General features: G+C 42.2%; 1 protein-coding gene across 3 annotated transcripts in view; it reads left to right on the forward strand.

Moving 5' to 3' along the window:
* Positions 1–12,389, forward strand: part of LOC118391052 (zinc finger and BTB domain-containing protein 16-A) — a 155,848-nt gene that overhangs the window by 20,108 nt on the left and 123,351 nt on the right. The window lies entirely within an intron of this gene.

Raw genomic sequence — 12,389 nt, forward strand, 5'->3', positions numbered from 1 at the left:
ATTCAGCATGCATTGGGCCCGTCATTAACATTCTACCAACTTTTTCCCACCAATTTCACCGCAGCATTGCCTTCCTGGGTAGTATAGTTTCTATGTGGACTGGTCAGTTGAAACAGAGTTGTAACAGAAGGGTTTTCTGCCCTGTAATGGTAGAGATACTGGGTCTCCTGCCCTCTGCTCTCTCTCTCTCTCTCCCCCTTCCTCTCTTTGTCTCGGCATGCTCTTCTCTATCCCACCATTGTGATGAAGTAGTGGCTCAACTTCATTCTCTAGCTGTCAGCCGGTCACTGTTGTCCACTGTGGTGGAATGGTTAAAAATAAACCTTTTGTATTTACCACAAGAAGAGAACAAACACACACTGCTTTAAAAAAATCCAACTGAATGCAAGTAGGTTATTGACAGAGACAGACGTGCGCACGCACACACACACACACACCATAGTGAATTGAATAGCACATTGAACCACCGTCAATGGGAGAGAATACACACTTTGCATGCAGAAATGTAATACAGTACATACAACATTTTACCATGTCACAGATGAAGGTCATGGAAACCATTAGACAATATTCATGTAACATGACATGAAATACGTATTTTTCAGTAACATTTTGATATTTATTCTTCAGTATTTTAGTAGCATGTCTACAACAACCGGCCTTAAATATAAAACAGCACATTTTAAAAAATAAAGAGATTTTGCCTGCGGTCATAGAGAAATATCAAACAGAATCCATTTCCATCTTGAACAGATGTGAGTCTTGGCCTGTTGAATATGTCATTTCTTTGATCTGCAGCTAGACTATACTTTTTTTCTATTGGGTATTTAGATTATTTTGATAATGCCTTTTCAGATATGAGGGGGAAAAGGTTGAATATGGTGTTTGATCAGAAAGGTTATATATCATTCATGTTGTGATTATCGTTAGTGTAAAAAAACAGCTCTAAGCTTTTGTTGGAGCTGAATGTTGCCTTGAACAGGACAAATGCATATGTCAGCTATTTGTTGTAAACCAGAGTAGTTATTCGTCTAACTGATCTGGTGACCCATGAGAACGAGACGGGCGTTTACATCAAAACCCCTTGTGTGGCACATGAAAGTCACCGTGACATTTTGAAAAAGTCTGTCTGAATGTTGTGGATCAGAGACCCAGCTGCAATGTGAAGAAAGGGGGTTTGCATTACAATGTCTCTCTGCCTCTCTTAGTCTTTCTCTCCAAATACCCTTGACATATCATTGAGGAGATCCAAAGCCCACAGTAGTGTGTGTGTGGGGGGGGGGGCTAGAGCCTTGCAAACGGATGAACGGATATCTAGTGCCCACATTTCTGTCTTCTTCGCTCGGCGTCATTGTTTTTCGTCGTTATTGTTATTGTTGTTGTTTGGTCGACACCCAGCTTCACAGGGCTCCATTCTTTTCTTCCTCCTTCCGAGTCGGGAGTGGTGACATTTTCCTCGCCGTGAACCATAACAAATGCGACGGAGGCCTGCCTCCCTATTGCAACCCCAAAGGCCAGCACAGCGCGGCCAGTGTGTCTGCAGAAGCATTCCGAGTCCGGGGAGGTACAGCTTTCACATGGCCTCAAGGTCCCGACCCCCACCTTTGTTCAGTGTGTTCGCTTTTCCACACCGAGAAGAGGGCCCTTTGAGCCAGCCCTCGACCCCCGCTGAGCCCGCTCCTTCAACACATTAATAGTGGCACTGGAACAAATTGTGAACCTTAGATGTCTTGAGACCCAGATTGCCTTAACACCACCACCACTGCCCCCACCCCACCTCACAAAAGAGAAAACCACGAAGAGAATGTTAAAATTGGCGGTCCATGGCCTCAAACCTTTTTTTGATGTTATTCAGAGCGTCTGAAAAAACACTAGTGTGTTCATGTACTGTAAATGTGTATTTACACATGGTGTTTTCAAAATGGCTCTCTGATTTTTGACGGTTGACGATTTTGGCTCTCCTAGACGAGAGAGGAAGGCTGCTTTTATCCGCAGAGCAGATGGGAATATTTACCATTCTTCAGTACCTTGGCGAGACGTTACCCACACATGTTGTTGCTTCCATTTTTCGAACACATTCACTGGTTGAAAACATTATTTTTGTTACCTGTGCTTGTATTAATCTCTACTGTTATCCCTATATGCATTTCCAATGCGTACATTTGCACACGGTGTACAAACGGAGTGCAGAGTGACTGGGATAAAACTAAAGTCTCGAGCCAGACAGCTGTTCATCTCTTGGTGTGATCTCTTTGATTGTGCCCGTTTCCCTCAAGTGGGAAGACCCTTTACTTGATGTTTTATTGTAGCAGAGTGTATGTGTGTTGATGTGCATGTATCTGTGTTTAATCCTCCACATGCAGATACATGGACACAAAGCAAACGCATGTTGAAAGGTGTGAAGGAAGTGGGGGTTGGTTGTTTTAAAAGCTCCTTGACCATTCCAGTTGAAAACAAATAAAAGTACTTTTCTTACAAAACAAACTCAAATCAACAACTACTGGCTGTAGTCTCACAGTGAGTCACAGGCTGCATGGGCATCACGCTGGTCACATCAACACGTCCGTGCTCACTCTGCCTCTCAACATATATCCCAATAAAATCCTGTGACCTCTCCATCACAGTCAGGAGCCTTGAGTGTGTGAAGATGGAAGCACTCCCAAACGTGCCCAACACACGCATGTGTGCGCACTTCACACACACACACACACACACACACACACAGAGACGAAGGGGTCAAATAAAAAATGCTAATCGTTTGTTGGAGGACAAACGGCAACAAAGGGGGTCAGTCTTCAGTTAATGATCTTTCACAACATTAGGAGAAACAAACCTTGGGGCTGAGCTACTTCAAAGCCTAACTGACGTCACATACAGTAGCCACGCAGCACAGTCTGCACTCTGAATAGCATCTCTGAAGACTGTGCGTGTCTGGGTTTCAGAAAGGCTCTTAGACATCGTGGTTTGCGAAGCCATAGTATTGTCTCCACCTCAATAACAAGCATCTCTAGGGGAGATTGTGGGGAGAAAAGATGCTTCTGGACCCAAAGATGGAGCATTTATCCTACATGGGCAGGAGGATTTTCTAACTCCATTGATATACATTACCTTCCTCATTGAGGAGTTCATATCTACAGTATTATAACATTATTAATCTACACTTGGGTTCATAACACTCATACTGTAACACGAGAGCAGATGCAATTCATTTCATAATGCTTCTGTACATGATGAAACCATTTCCCCAAAGTATCTTAAGTATTTTTAGGGAACATTTTGGGCGTTCACTTTTGCTGGATTGTTGATCTGAAGTCTTTTCGGTGGGAGTAGAATGCAAACTTGTAACGAACGGACTCCAACTCAGCATTACACATGCATTCTAGGCCTACATAAAACCAAGTAAAAGCCATAGAAATGCCAGTAAGACTTTTATAAGGAATGTGTTGTCCAAAAATACTTATTTTACGGGCCTGTAATTAATTCAGAAAGGTCATTAACGATGCCAATTAAGCAGACAGGAAAAGCAAAATGCCAACATTTTCCTGCACCGCAGATATTAAACTGTAAACATCAGTGCTGTAGGGTGACTGTAGTATACGATCTGTATTTTCCGTGTTTCAGTGATGAGTCATGTGAATTATTACAGGCTGTTCAGACATTTATTATTAAACGACTGAAGCAACTGTTGTCTTGACCTTAGAGCTGTAACGTCTGAAAGATGTTGTCTTGACCTTAGAGCTGTAACGTCTGAAAGATGTTGTCTTGACGCCCCCTTACCCAACCACTTCTTACAATGGCATATCTCTGGTGAGCGACAATATTATGCCAGTTCGGAGTTGGCACATGCCAGGGGGAAATTGATTGCACCTGGGCATGAGGGACATGGCAGAGGAGTGCAAGAGAAAGAGAGACTGGGGGGGGTGTCTTCTTATCCCCAGCCAATTTCTGCTGCCACATTTTCCAGCTCCCTTGTCCACATGATAGAGGTCTCTCTTTTCTAGGACAGTCTCTGCCCACAGAGAATAGCTGTTGCTCTACTACCTGTTATATGTGTCATATGATAACTCACTCTTGCACTGGAGCTTTGAGTCAAACTCTGTGAGCCAATATTTACCTCTATTGAAAACTAGAGTAGTGATCTTGACCATTTCCTTCCATTCAATGATGTGTATGATGTTGAAGTAGAACATCCATTCAGACAAAAGTGGTCACATTTTCTGTTGCCTGCTGTTATAAGATCCGTAGCTACCTATTGCTCAATTAGTCCATCAGGCAAATTTAGAAAAGCACACGTGATTGGCATAAGTAGTTATTGATGGCTTAATATAATAAACCATCATTTGCTGAACGATCAATACCCAGTAATGAGATGTAAGTTCAACTACACTTAATCTTATCTCTAACATTTGAAGTTGCACGTTAACCAAGAATTTGTCATTTAACGATCAGTTCTAGTTCATAGAAAGTGAACACACACTCACACACACACACACTGCACTCTTTCACGAACACACACAGTCTGTTACTTAAGTACAATTATGGGGGATGAACAAAGTCCTCAGAAGAGAGACACCAGGCAGGTTTTGTGGACCTGGGAGCAATCTGAATACATTACCTCTGGCTTGGTGTGTCAACACTATTCTACAGTGCCAAGGCCTAGAATAGAACTAAGGCTTTAGAAAAAAACAATACTGAGAAAAGGTGTTGAGGCTGCGTTTAGCTGCAACAAGTATCTGCGTTTCTCACAGGAACTTTAGCGGATATATGAAACATAAGGTGAAAGTTCAGGATTGATTTGCTTTTGGGCATTTTTTGAGGTATTTAGACATTGAATGTGAGTCTTGCTTGTCTACAAAGTAAATGTGTAATAATGAAATAAATGATGTTTCCCAGTGCAATTATTAGAGCACATAGTCAAAACAACCAGTCAGTCTTGTATCTGCTTTGAGAACTTGAAGAGGCCCTTTTTGGGCGCCCCTGGTTAAAGCGGCTGTGAGTGGGCTTACACGATACAAATTAACCTCTCATTTCATGCTAATCATGCCATTAGCACCCAGCGACACTTGTGAACAGTTGTAAGTAGCCTTGCACAGGCCTTGGCTTGTGTGAGCTGGAATGGCTCATGCTCTTATCTCCTCCTGTTTCTGTAGTGTGAGGCAGCTTGATGTACAAGTACACCACCTGGACAGGATGCTCGTCTATCGCACGGCTTTACCCCAAATCTCCTTTAACCCAATGAGTCCCACCATAACGGCGGTGCGTTTTGGACTATCCCCTTTTAAACATTGTGTATCTGAGTTACAGACTTCTGGGTTGTACCGTTGGATTCCCAGGACACAGTGTCTATAATACTGTAATAACCTCACATAGTTGCTGTCATAAACTCCAAACTCCAAAGTTGTCACAGATTAGTTCATTTCCCAGTCAGCAAACAATTTCTAAATTTACAGCATTTGTGTATATATATACATTTTTATCAGGTTTTTGCTTTGGCGGACCTTATTGTTTTATTTGTCAATAAAACTCATGAATGCAACTAATTGTCAAACTTTTGCTGGAATCTCAGGACTGATAGAGTGAATGTTGAGTGCCCAGCAGAAAAAGCATTAGGTCCCATTTTTAGTCTATGGTATGACTCAGCCAGGCATTGAACTCCCAACCTTGTAATCTCAGGGTATATACTCTAACCACAAGGCCACTGAGTTGGAACAGGTGTGGAGGAGCAAAACCCACCTGGATTTCCCTCTCTTCACGTCTGTCTCCACTCCCCAGTGCCTATTGCAGTCACAGGTTATAGGAACTGATGTTGCAGATTATGTAGTTAATGTATCTGTTCATTTCGATGGCTCTTTACACGTTTTCATTGTTATAAATGAAAGGCACAAAAAGGGTGGTGGATCCACATATTTTAATCTGATAAATTAGTTGAAGTCTGAAGTTTACATACACTTAGATTTGAGTCATTTAAAACTCGTTTTTCAACCACTCCACAAATTTCTTGTTAACAAACTATAGTTTTGGCAAGTCGATTAGGAGATCTACTTTGTGCATGATAAGTAATTTTTCCAACAATTGTTTACAGACAGATTATTTCACTTATAATGCACTGTATCACAATTACACTAAGTTGACTGTTCCTTAAAACAGCTTGGAAAATTCCAGAAAATTATGTCATGGCTTTGGAAGCTTCTGATAGGCTAATTGACATCATTTGAGTCAGTTAGAGGTGTACCTGTGGTATTATTTCAAGGCCTACCTTCAAACTCAGTGCCTCTTTGCTTGACATCATAGGAAAATCAAAAGAAATTAGCCAAGACCTCAGAAAATAATTGTAGACCTCCAAGTCTGGTTCATCCTTGGGAGCAATTTCCAAATGCCTGAAGGTACCACGTTCATCTGTACAAACAATAGTACGCAAGTATGAACACCATGGGACCACTCAGCCATCAAACCGCTCAGGAAGGAGAAGTGTTCTGTCTCCTAGAGATGAACTTACTTTGGTGTGGAAAGTGCAAATCAATCCTTGTGGAGATGCTGGAGGAAACGGGTACAAAAGTATCTATATCCACAGTGAAACAAGTCCTATATCGACATAACCTGAAAGGCCGCTCAGCAAGGAAGAAGCCACTGCTCCAAAACTGCCATTAAAAAAAGCCAGACTACGGTTTGCAACTGCACATGGGGACAAAGATCATACTTTTTGGAGAAATGTCCTCTGGTCTGATGATAAAAAATAAGTGTTTGGCCATAATGACCATTGTTATGTTTGGAGGAAAAGGGGGAAGGCTTGCAAGCCGAAGAACACCATCCCAACCGTGAAGCATGGGGGTGGCAGCATCATGTTGTGGTGGTGCTTTGCTGCAGGAGGGACTGGTGCACTTCACAAAGTAGATGGCATTATGAGGATGGAAAATTCTGAGGATATATTGAAGAAGACATCTCAAGACATCCGTCAGGAAGTTAAAGCTTGGTCGCAAATGGGTCTTCCAAATGGACAATGACCCCAAGCATACTTCCAAAGTTGTGTTTCAAAATGGCTTAAGGACAACAATGTCAAGGTATTGGAGTGGCCATCACAAAGCCCTGACCTCAATCCTATAGAATATTTGTGGGCAGAACTGAAAAAGCTTGTGTGAGCAAGGAGGCCTACAAACCTGACTCAGTTACACCAGCTCTGTCAGGAGGAATGGGCCAAAATTCACCCAACATATTGTGGGAAGCTTGTGGAAGGCTACCCAAAACGTTTGACCCAAGTTAAACAATGTAAAGGCAATGCTACCAAATATCATTTTCTCTACTATTATTCTGACATTTCACTTTCTTAAAATAAAGTGGTGATCCTAACTGACCTAAAGATGGGGAATTTTTTACTAGGAATAAATGTCAGGAATTGTGAAAAACTGAGTTTAAATGTATTTGGCTAAGGTGTATGTAAACTTCCGACTTCAACTGTAATGTAATTATGTTTATATAAATGATATGCATAATTTACTGTGAAATAGTAATGTATCATCCATCCAAAGACGTATTAGGCTGTATTCAAATCTCCACTCTGGGCTTCAGAAAATGAATAGTGAAGATGGAACTGTGGAGCTCTGTCGCTCTCTATTAGTAGTCTTCTCCATTGTCAGACAAAATAAACCATTCTTGCACTAGGAAGTTCTGTAGAGTATCATATAAAATATCGTCATGAATTTCCAGCAATTTAAAAAATATTTTATTTTTCCCCCACTTTTTTCTGAGAATATTTCGGTGAATTATCCATAATGGGAGAAGTTTTGTTTAGTTCATTGAGTGAAGGAAATGTAGTGGTAGCTCTACAGCTTTGGGCATTCTCTCTTTTCTCTGGTGGGCTGTTGTGGCGCAGCCAACCCTAATCTCCTGGGCCTAAACCTGACGCTTCTCGGTGTTTACTCTGGTTCAAGCGAACACTCCCCGAGAGACATTTTAAATATACAGTGCCGAAGGAAAGTATTCAGACCCCTTCACTTTTTCCACATTTTGTTAAGTTACAGCCTTATTCTAAAATGGATGAAAAATAATAATAATAATAATCCTCAGCAATCTACACACTACCTTATTTCGACAAAGCAAACGTTTTTTTGCTAATCTATAAAAAATAAATAAAAGTAAGAAATACCTTATCTACATAAGTATTCAGACCCTTTGCTATGAGACTTGAAATTGAGCTCAGGTGGGTCCTGTTTCCATTGATCATCCTTAAGATGTTTCTGCAACTTGATTGGAGTCCACCTGTGGTAAATTCAATTGATTTGAATATGATTTGGAAAGGCATACATACATACATACATACATCTATATAAGTTGACAGTGCATGTCAGAGCAAAAACCAAGCCTTGATGTCAAAGGAATTGTCCGTAGAGCTCCTAGACAGGATTGTGTAAAGGCACAGATCTGGGGTAGGGTACCAAACATTTCTGCAGCATTGAAGGTCCCCAAGAACACAGTGACCTCCATCATTCTTCAATGGAACAAGTTTGGAACCAGCAAGACACCTCCCTGACTGTTCGCTCTGCCAAACTGAGCAGTCAGTGAGGTGACCAAGAACCCAATGGTCACTCTGACAGAGCTCTAGAGTTCCTCTGTGGAGATGGGAGAACCTTCCAGAAGGACAACCATCTCTGCAGCACTCCACCAATCAGGCCTTTGTGGTAGAGTGGCCAGAAGGAAGCCACTCCTCAAGGGACAGCCCACTTGAAGTTTGCCAAAAGTACTCTCAGACCATGAGAAACACGATTCTCTGGTCTGATGAAACCAAGATTGAACTCTTTGGCTTGAATGCCAAGTGTTATGTCTGGAGGAACCCTGGCACCATCCCTACGGTGAAGCATGGTGGTGGCAGCATCATGCTGTGGGGATGGTTTTCAGCGGCAGGGAACTGAGAGAAGATGAACGGAGCAAAGTACAGAAAGAACCTTGATGAAAACCTTCTCCAGAGCTCTCAGGACCTCAGACTATGGTGAAGGTTCACCTTTCAACAGGACAACGACCTGAATGGGTGAAACTCCCCAAATGCAGGTGTGCCAAGCTTGTAGCGTCATACCCAAGAAGACTCGATGCTGTAATCGCTGCTAAAGGTGCTTCAACAAAGTACTGAGTAAAGGGTCTGAATATAAATGTACAATTTCAGTTTATTTGTTTAAATTTGCAAACCTTTCTATGGGGTTTTGTGTGTGTGTGGATTGATGAGGGGAAAAACATTTTTTTTTCATCAATTTTAGAATAAGGCTGTAAAGAAGGGGTCTGAATATTTTCAGAGGGCAATGTAGGTGACATTTTGCTCCACTTGTGTTATCAATGGAGACAGTCTGTTTTAGGGACACAGGCCTACATCACAAAGCTCTGTGCTCATAGTCCTCCAAAAACGTGTGGTTTTTTTTAAACAATATTGTCATACTTGTCATGTCTTACCAGGTCAAGGTATCTAACGTACATTGATTCTACTCCCTGGTTGGAGGATACAGAGCTGTATATAGGGCTTAGGCAGTGGAGTGTATTTGCGCTGGTCCATTAATGTATACCTTCACAACAGTGACGACAACAGCAAGCTCTCCTTTGTAACAGAGCTAATTAAATAGGGATATTGTTATGTTCCAATGCCAGCCACCGTACTCTGCCTCAGTTGCTTTTTGTTTGGTGGCCAGGATGTTGCCAACAGGAAACAAGCAAGAGACTTCTTGAAAGGATCTCATTTCAATGCTTCTAAAGACCCCGGAACAATTACTGTTGTATTTCTGTTATTGAAACATGGTAGCGGACTCGCCAGCAAACACCAGCTGAACATGTCCCATTTTGCGGAGGAATGCGGTGTAGTGTCAATTTAATAGAACAATTGGCTTGGAAATGCAGTCTTGAGGAGGATTTATTTTCCAGCGTGGTTCGGTCGTAAGAATTAATCCCTTTTCTAATCAATTATTGTGTTTTGTTCCAAGAATAGACCTGCTTTGAGAAAAGCCCACTTTTTAATAGACATTTGACTATAATAATTGCGCGTGTGCTTATGTGCGTGCCTCTGTGTGTGACACATACTGTATGTCGGTGTGACCAACCACTTCCTGTGTCAGTGACGTCATGCCATGCTAGAGCTGTGGAGAGAAGCTGCTGACGGGCCTTCGCCAGGCAGGCAGGGTGGAAATAAGGAAGGGGTAGTGAAAGAAAAGACCCGCTCTCCTTTTGTATTGTTAGCTGGTGTAAAAACGGATGTCACATAGCATACTAGAGATCACTGGGTGCATGACTTACAAAAGTCCAGGCCTTTAGTATTTCCATATTTTATGAATATATTTTAGGTCACTGTTCAACACTGATTAATTGCGGTCTACTGTGCAATCTTTAAATGTCAGTCGACTTGTAAATACATGAAGTAATTCCTAAAAGTCCAGGTGACTTCTGGAAAGAACAGTTTCTGACTATTCACTCCACCACAAACATTCTTACCATTGCTCAGCAGAAACCAACAACTGTGCCAAACCACCTGAGTGAAGTGAGATTGATTCTGGTATTTGGCTGGTGCCAGATAGTGTACGTTAGGGTTAAGGGATGTGGCACGCTCAGTTGTCAGCTCAAGAGACAAGACCTTGTCACCACCTTCCCTCTACCCCCACCCCAAAAACAATCCCAAAGACCCAGGCCCTTGTTCTGTACTGTCACGCACACTGAAGATAAGTAAACGCCGGAGCCGATACCCAAACAGGCTCTCAGGGAGTGGTGAGTGTCCGGACGACCCCCGCGACCCCTTTATTTAGATCCAATTGACATGTTCGAAATGGATGCCTGCCTTGCATTGTCCGCTTGTGGCTAACAGAATAAATCCTGGCCATTAGGGCATGGCTGATGAATGACTGACCACTCTGGCCAATCCCTGACCCAGTTTGACTTTAAGAAGAGCTTGAAACTCTGGCCCCTAAGAGAGTGGAGGATTCCAGTTGGTCAAGCTTTTACTGTATCTGTTTGCCCAGGGGCTGGTATCAGGCACACACAGGATGCTTTCAGCTCTTATCTCTGGCTTTTAGGCTGACTGTTGAATGCTAGGGTTCACCTCTGACCCCAAGACCTCCCCTCCATAAATTCCTTCCCCCTCCAACTCCAGCAATGGATTTTTTTTGGCGTGTTGTCTTGTCCATGACTCAATAACATTTGAACCATTTAGGATACAGACACTTCCTTCAGTAGCTGTAGGTGTTAATGGCTGTTCTGTTTTATTTGTATTAAAATGTTATTTTTATTTTTTATTGGATAAATAATCAGTACTCATCTAAACATTCACTTCTGATATAGTTGCCTGTTATTTCACTATTAAACAAATATAGATAATGACATCAACATCAAAATGGCATGAATGTATTTAAATGTGTGTTTTACCCTGTGTGGTGGAGGTCTCTTTAGGTCACAGGAATGAAAAGGGGAGTAAAAAGGGGCTTTATACGTCCGTCCGCTCACTCCTTCGTCAGCGTTTGTACTTACTTAGCCCCCTCTGTGGGTGAGCTCTTCTCCCACCCTTCTCTTCCTCTCTCTCCCGCCCTCCCCCCTCCGACCCTGACTCATTTTAACCCGTTGGTTTCCTGAAGGGGATAGGGGCGGCTAAGTTTCAGCCCAGAGGGCACTACTGCCTTCGACATGACCACCACAGCGTTCAGTTTACCTAAGCCTCAACCCTGACCTGAACGCATAGAATGGGCATATTGTCCACATAGAATGGACAATACCAACGGGGAGTGTAATCCATTGATAAGCTGAATGGGCCTCTCTCAGCTTAGTTCATAATTACTGCGTCTGAGGATCTTAAATTGAAATAAGCCAGCTCTTCTATTATAATTGTTTTCATGCAGATTATAGCATGTCAGAAGGATAGGTATGCAATTATACATTTTCATAACAAATGAAAAGTGAAATAAATGTATTTGGTCCTTGTTGTTTTATGAGATCTCTTGTTAAAACCACTGGCTCATCTCTGCGGTTTGGAACACGTTATGATCTCAGTTTATTCTTCCTGTTTAAACTTTCACCCTGAATGTATGCAAGTTGTTCTTTTCCTGTACTATGATGTATTACCATCATGTGTGGCCAATGGCAGCTTCATTACTCCCCCAACACGCAGTCAGTTGCCTATTATATACATCCTTAACAGTGCAACCGCTATCTATCAGTTAAGACCGATAGAGCCACGTGTCTGTTGGTAAGCCCACTTGAACTTTAATTGTTGTCTTTCTCCACTAACACAATTCTCTCATGCGCTGAGCGAAATTGATATCAACGTTTTGAGCTACTCTTGCGTTGAAGACAATAACAGAGAGGGGAGAGAGCGCAAACGGCACTTGACTGCTCTTGACAATACTGCCGGCCGAAATGCACATTGATGAATTAATTAG

This window comes from Oncorhynchus keta, chromosome 12 (genome assembly GCF_023373465.1).
Source record: "Oncorhynchus keta strain PuntledgeMale-10-30-2019 chromosome 12, Oket_V2, whole genome shotgun sequence".
Taxonomy (NCBI): domain Eukaryota; kingdom Metazoa; phylum Chordata; class Actinopteri; order Salmoniformes; family Salmonidae; genus Oncorhynchus; species Oncorhynchus keta.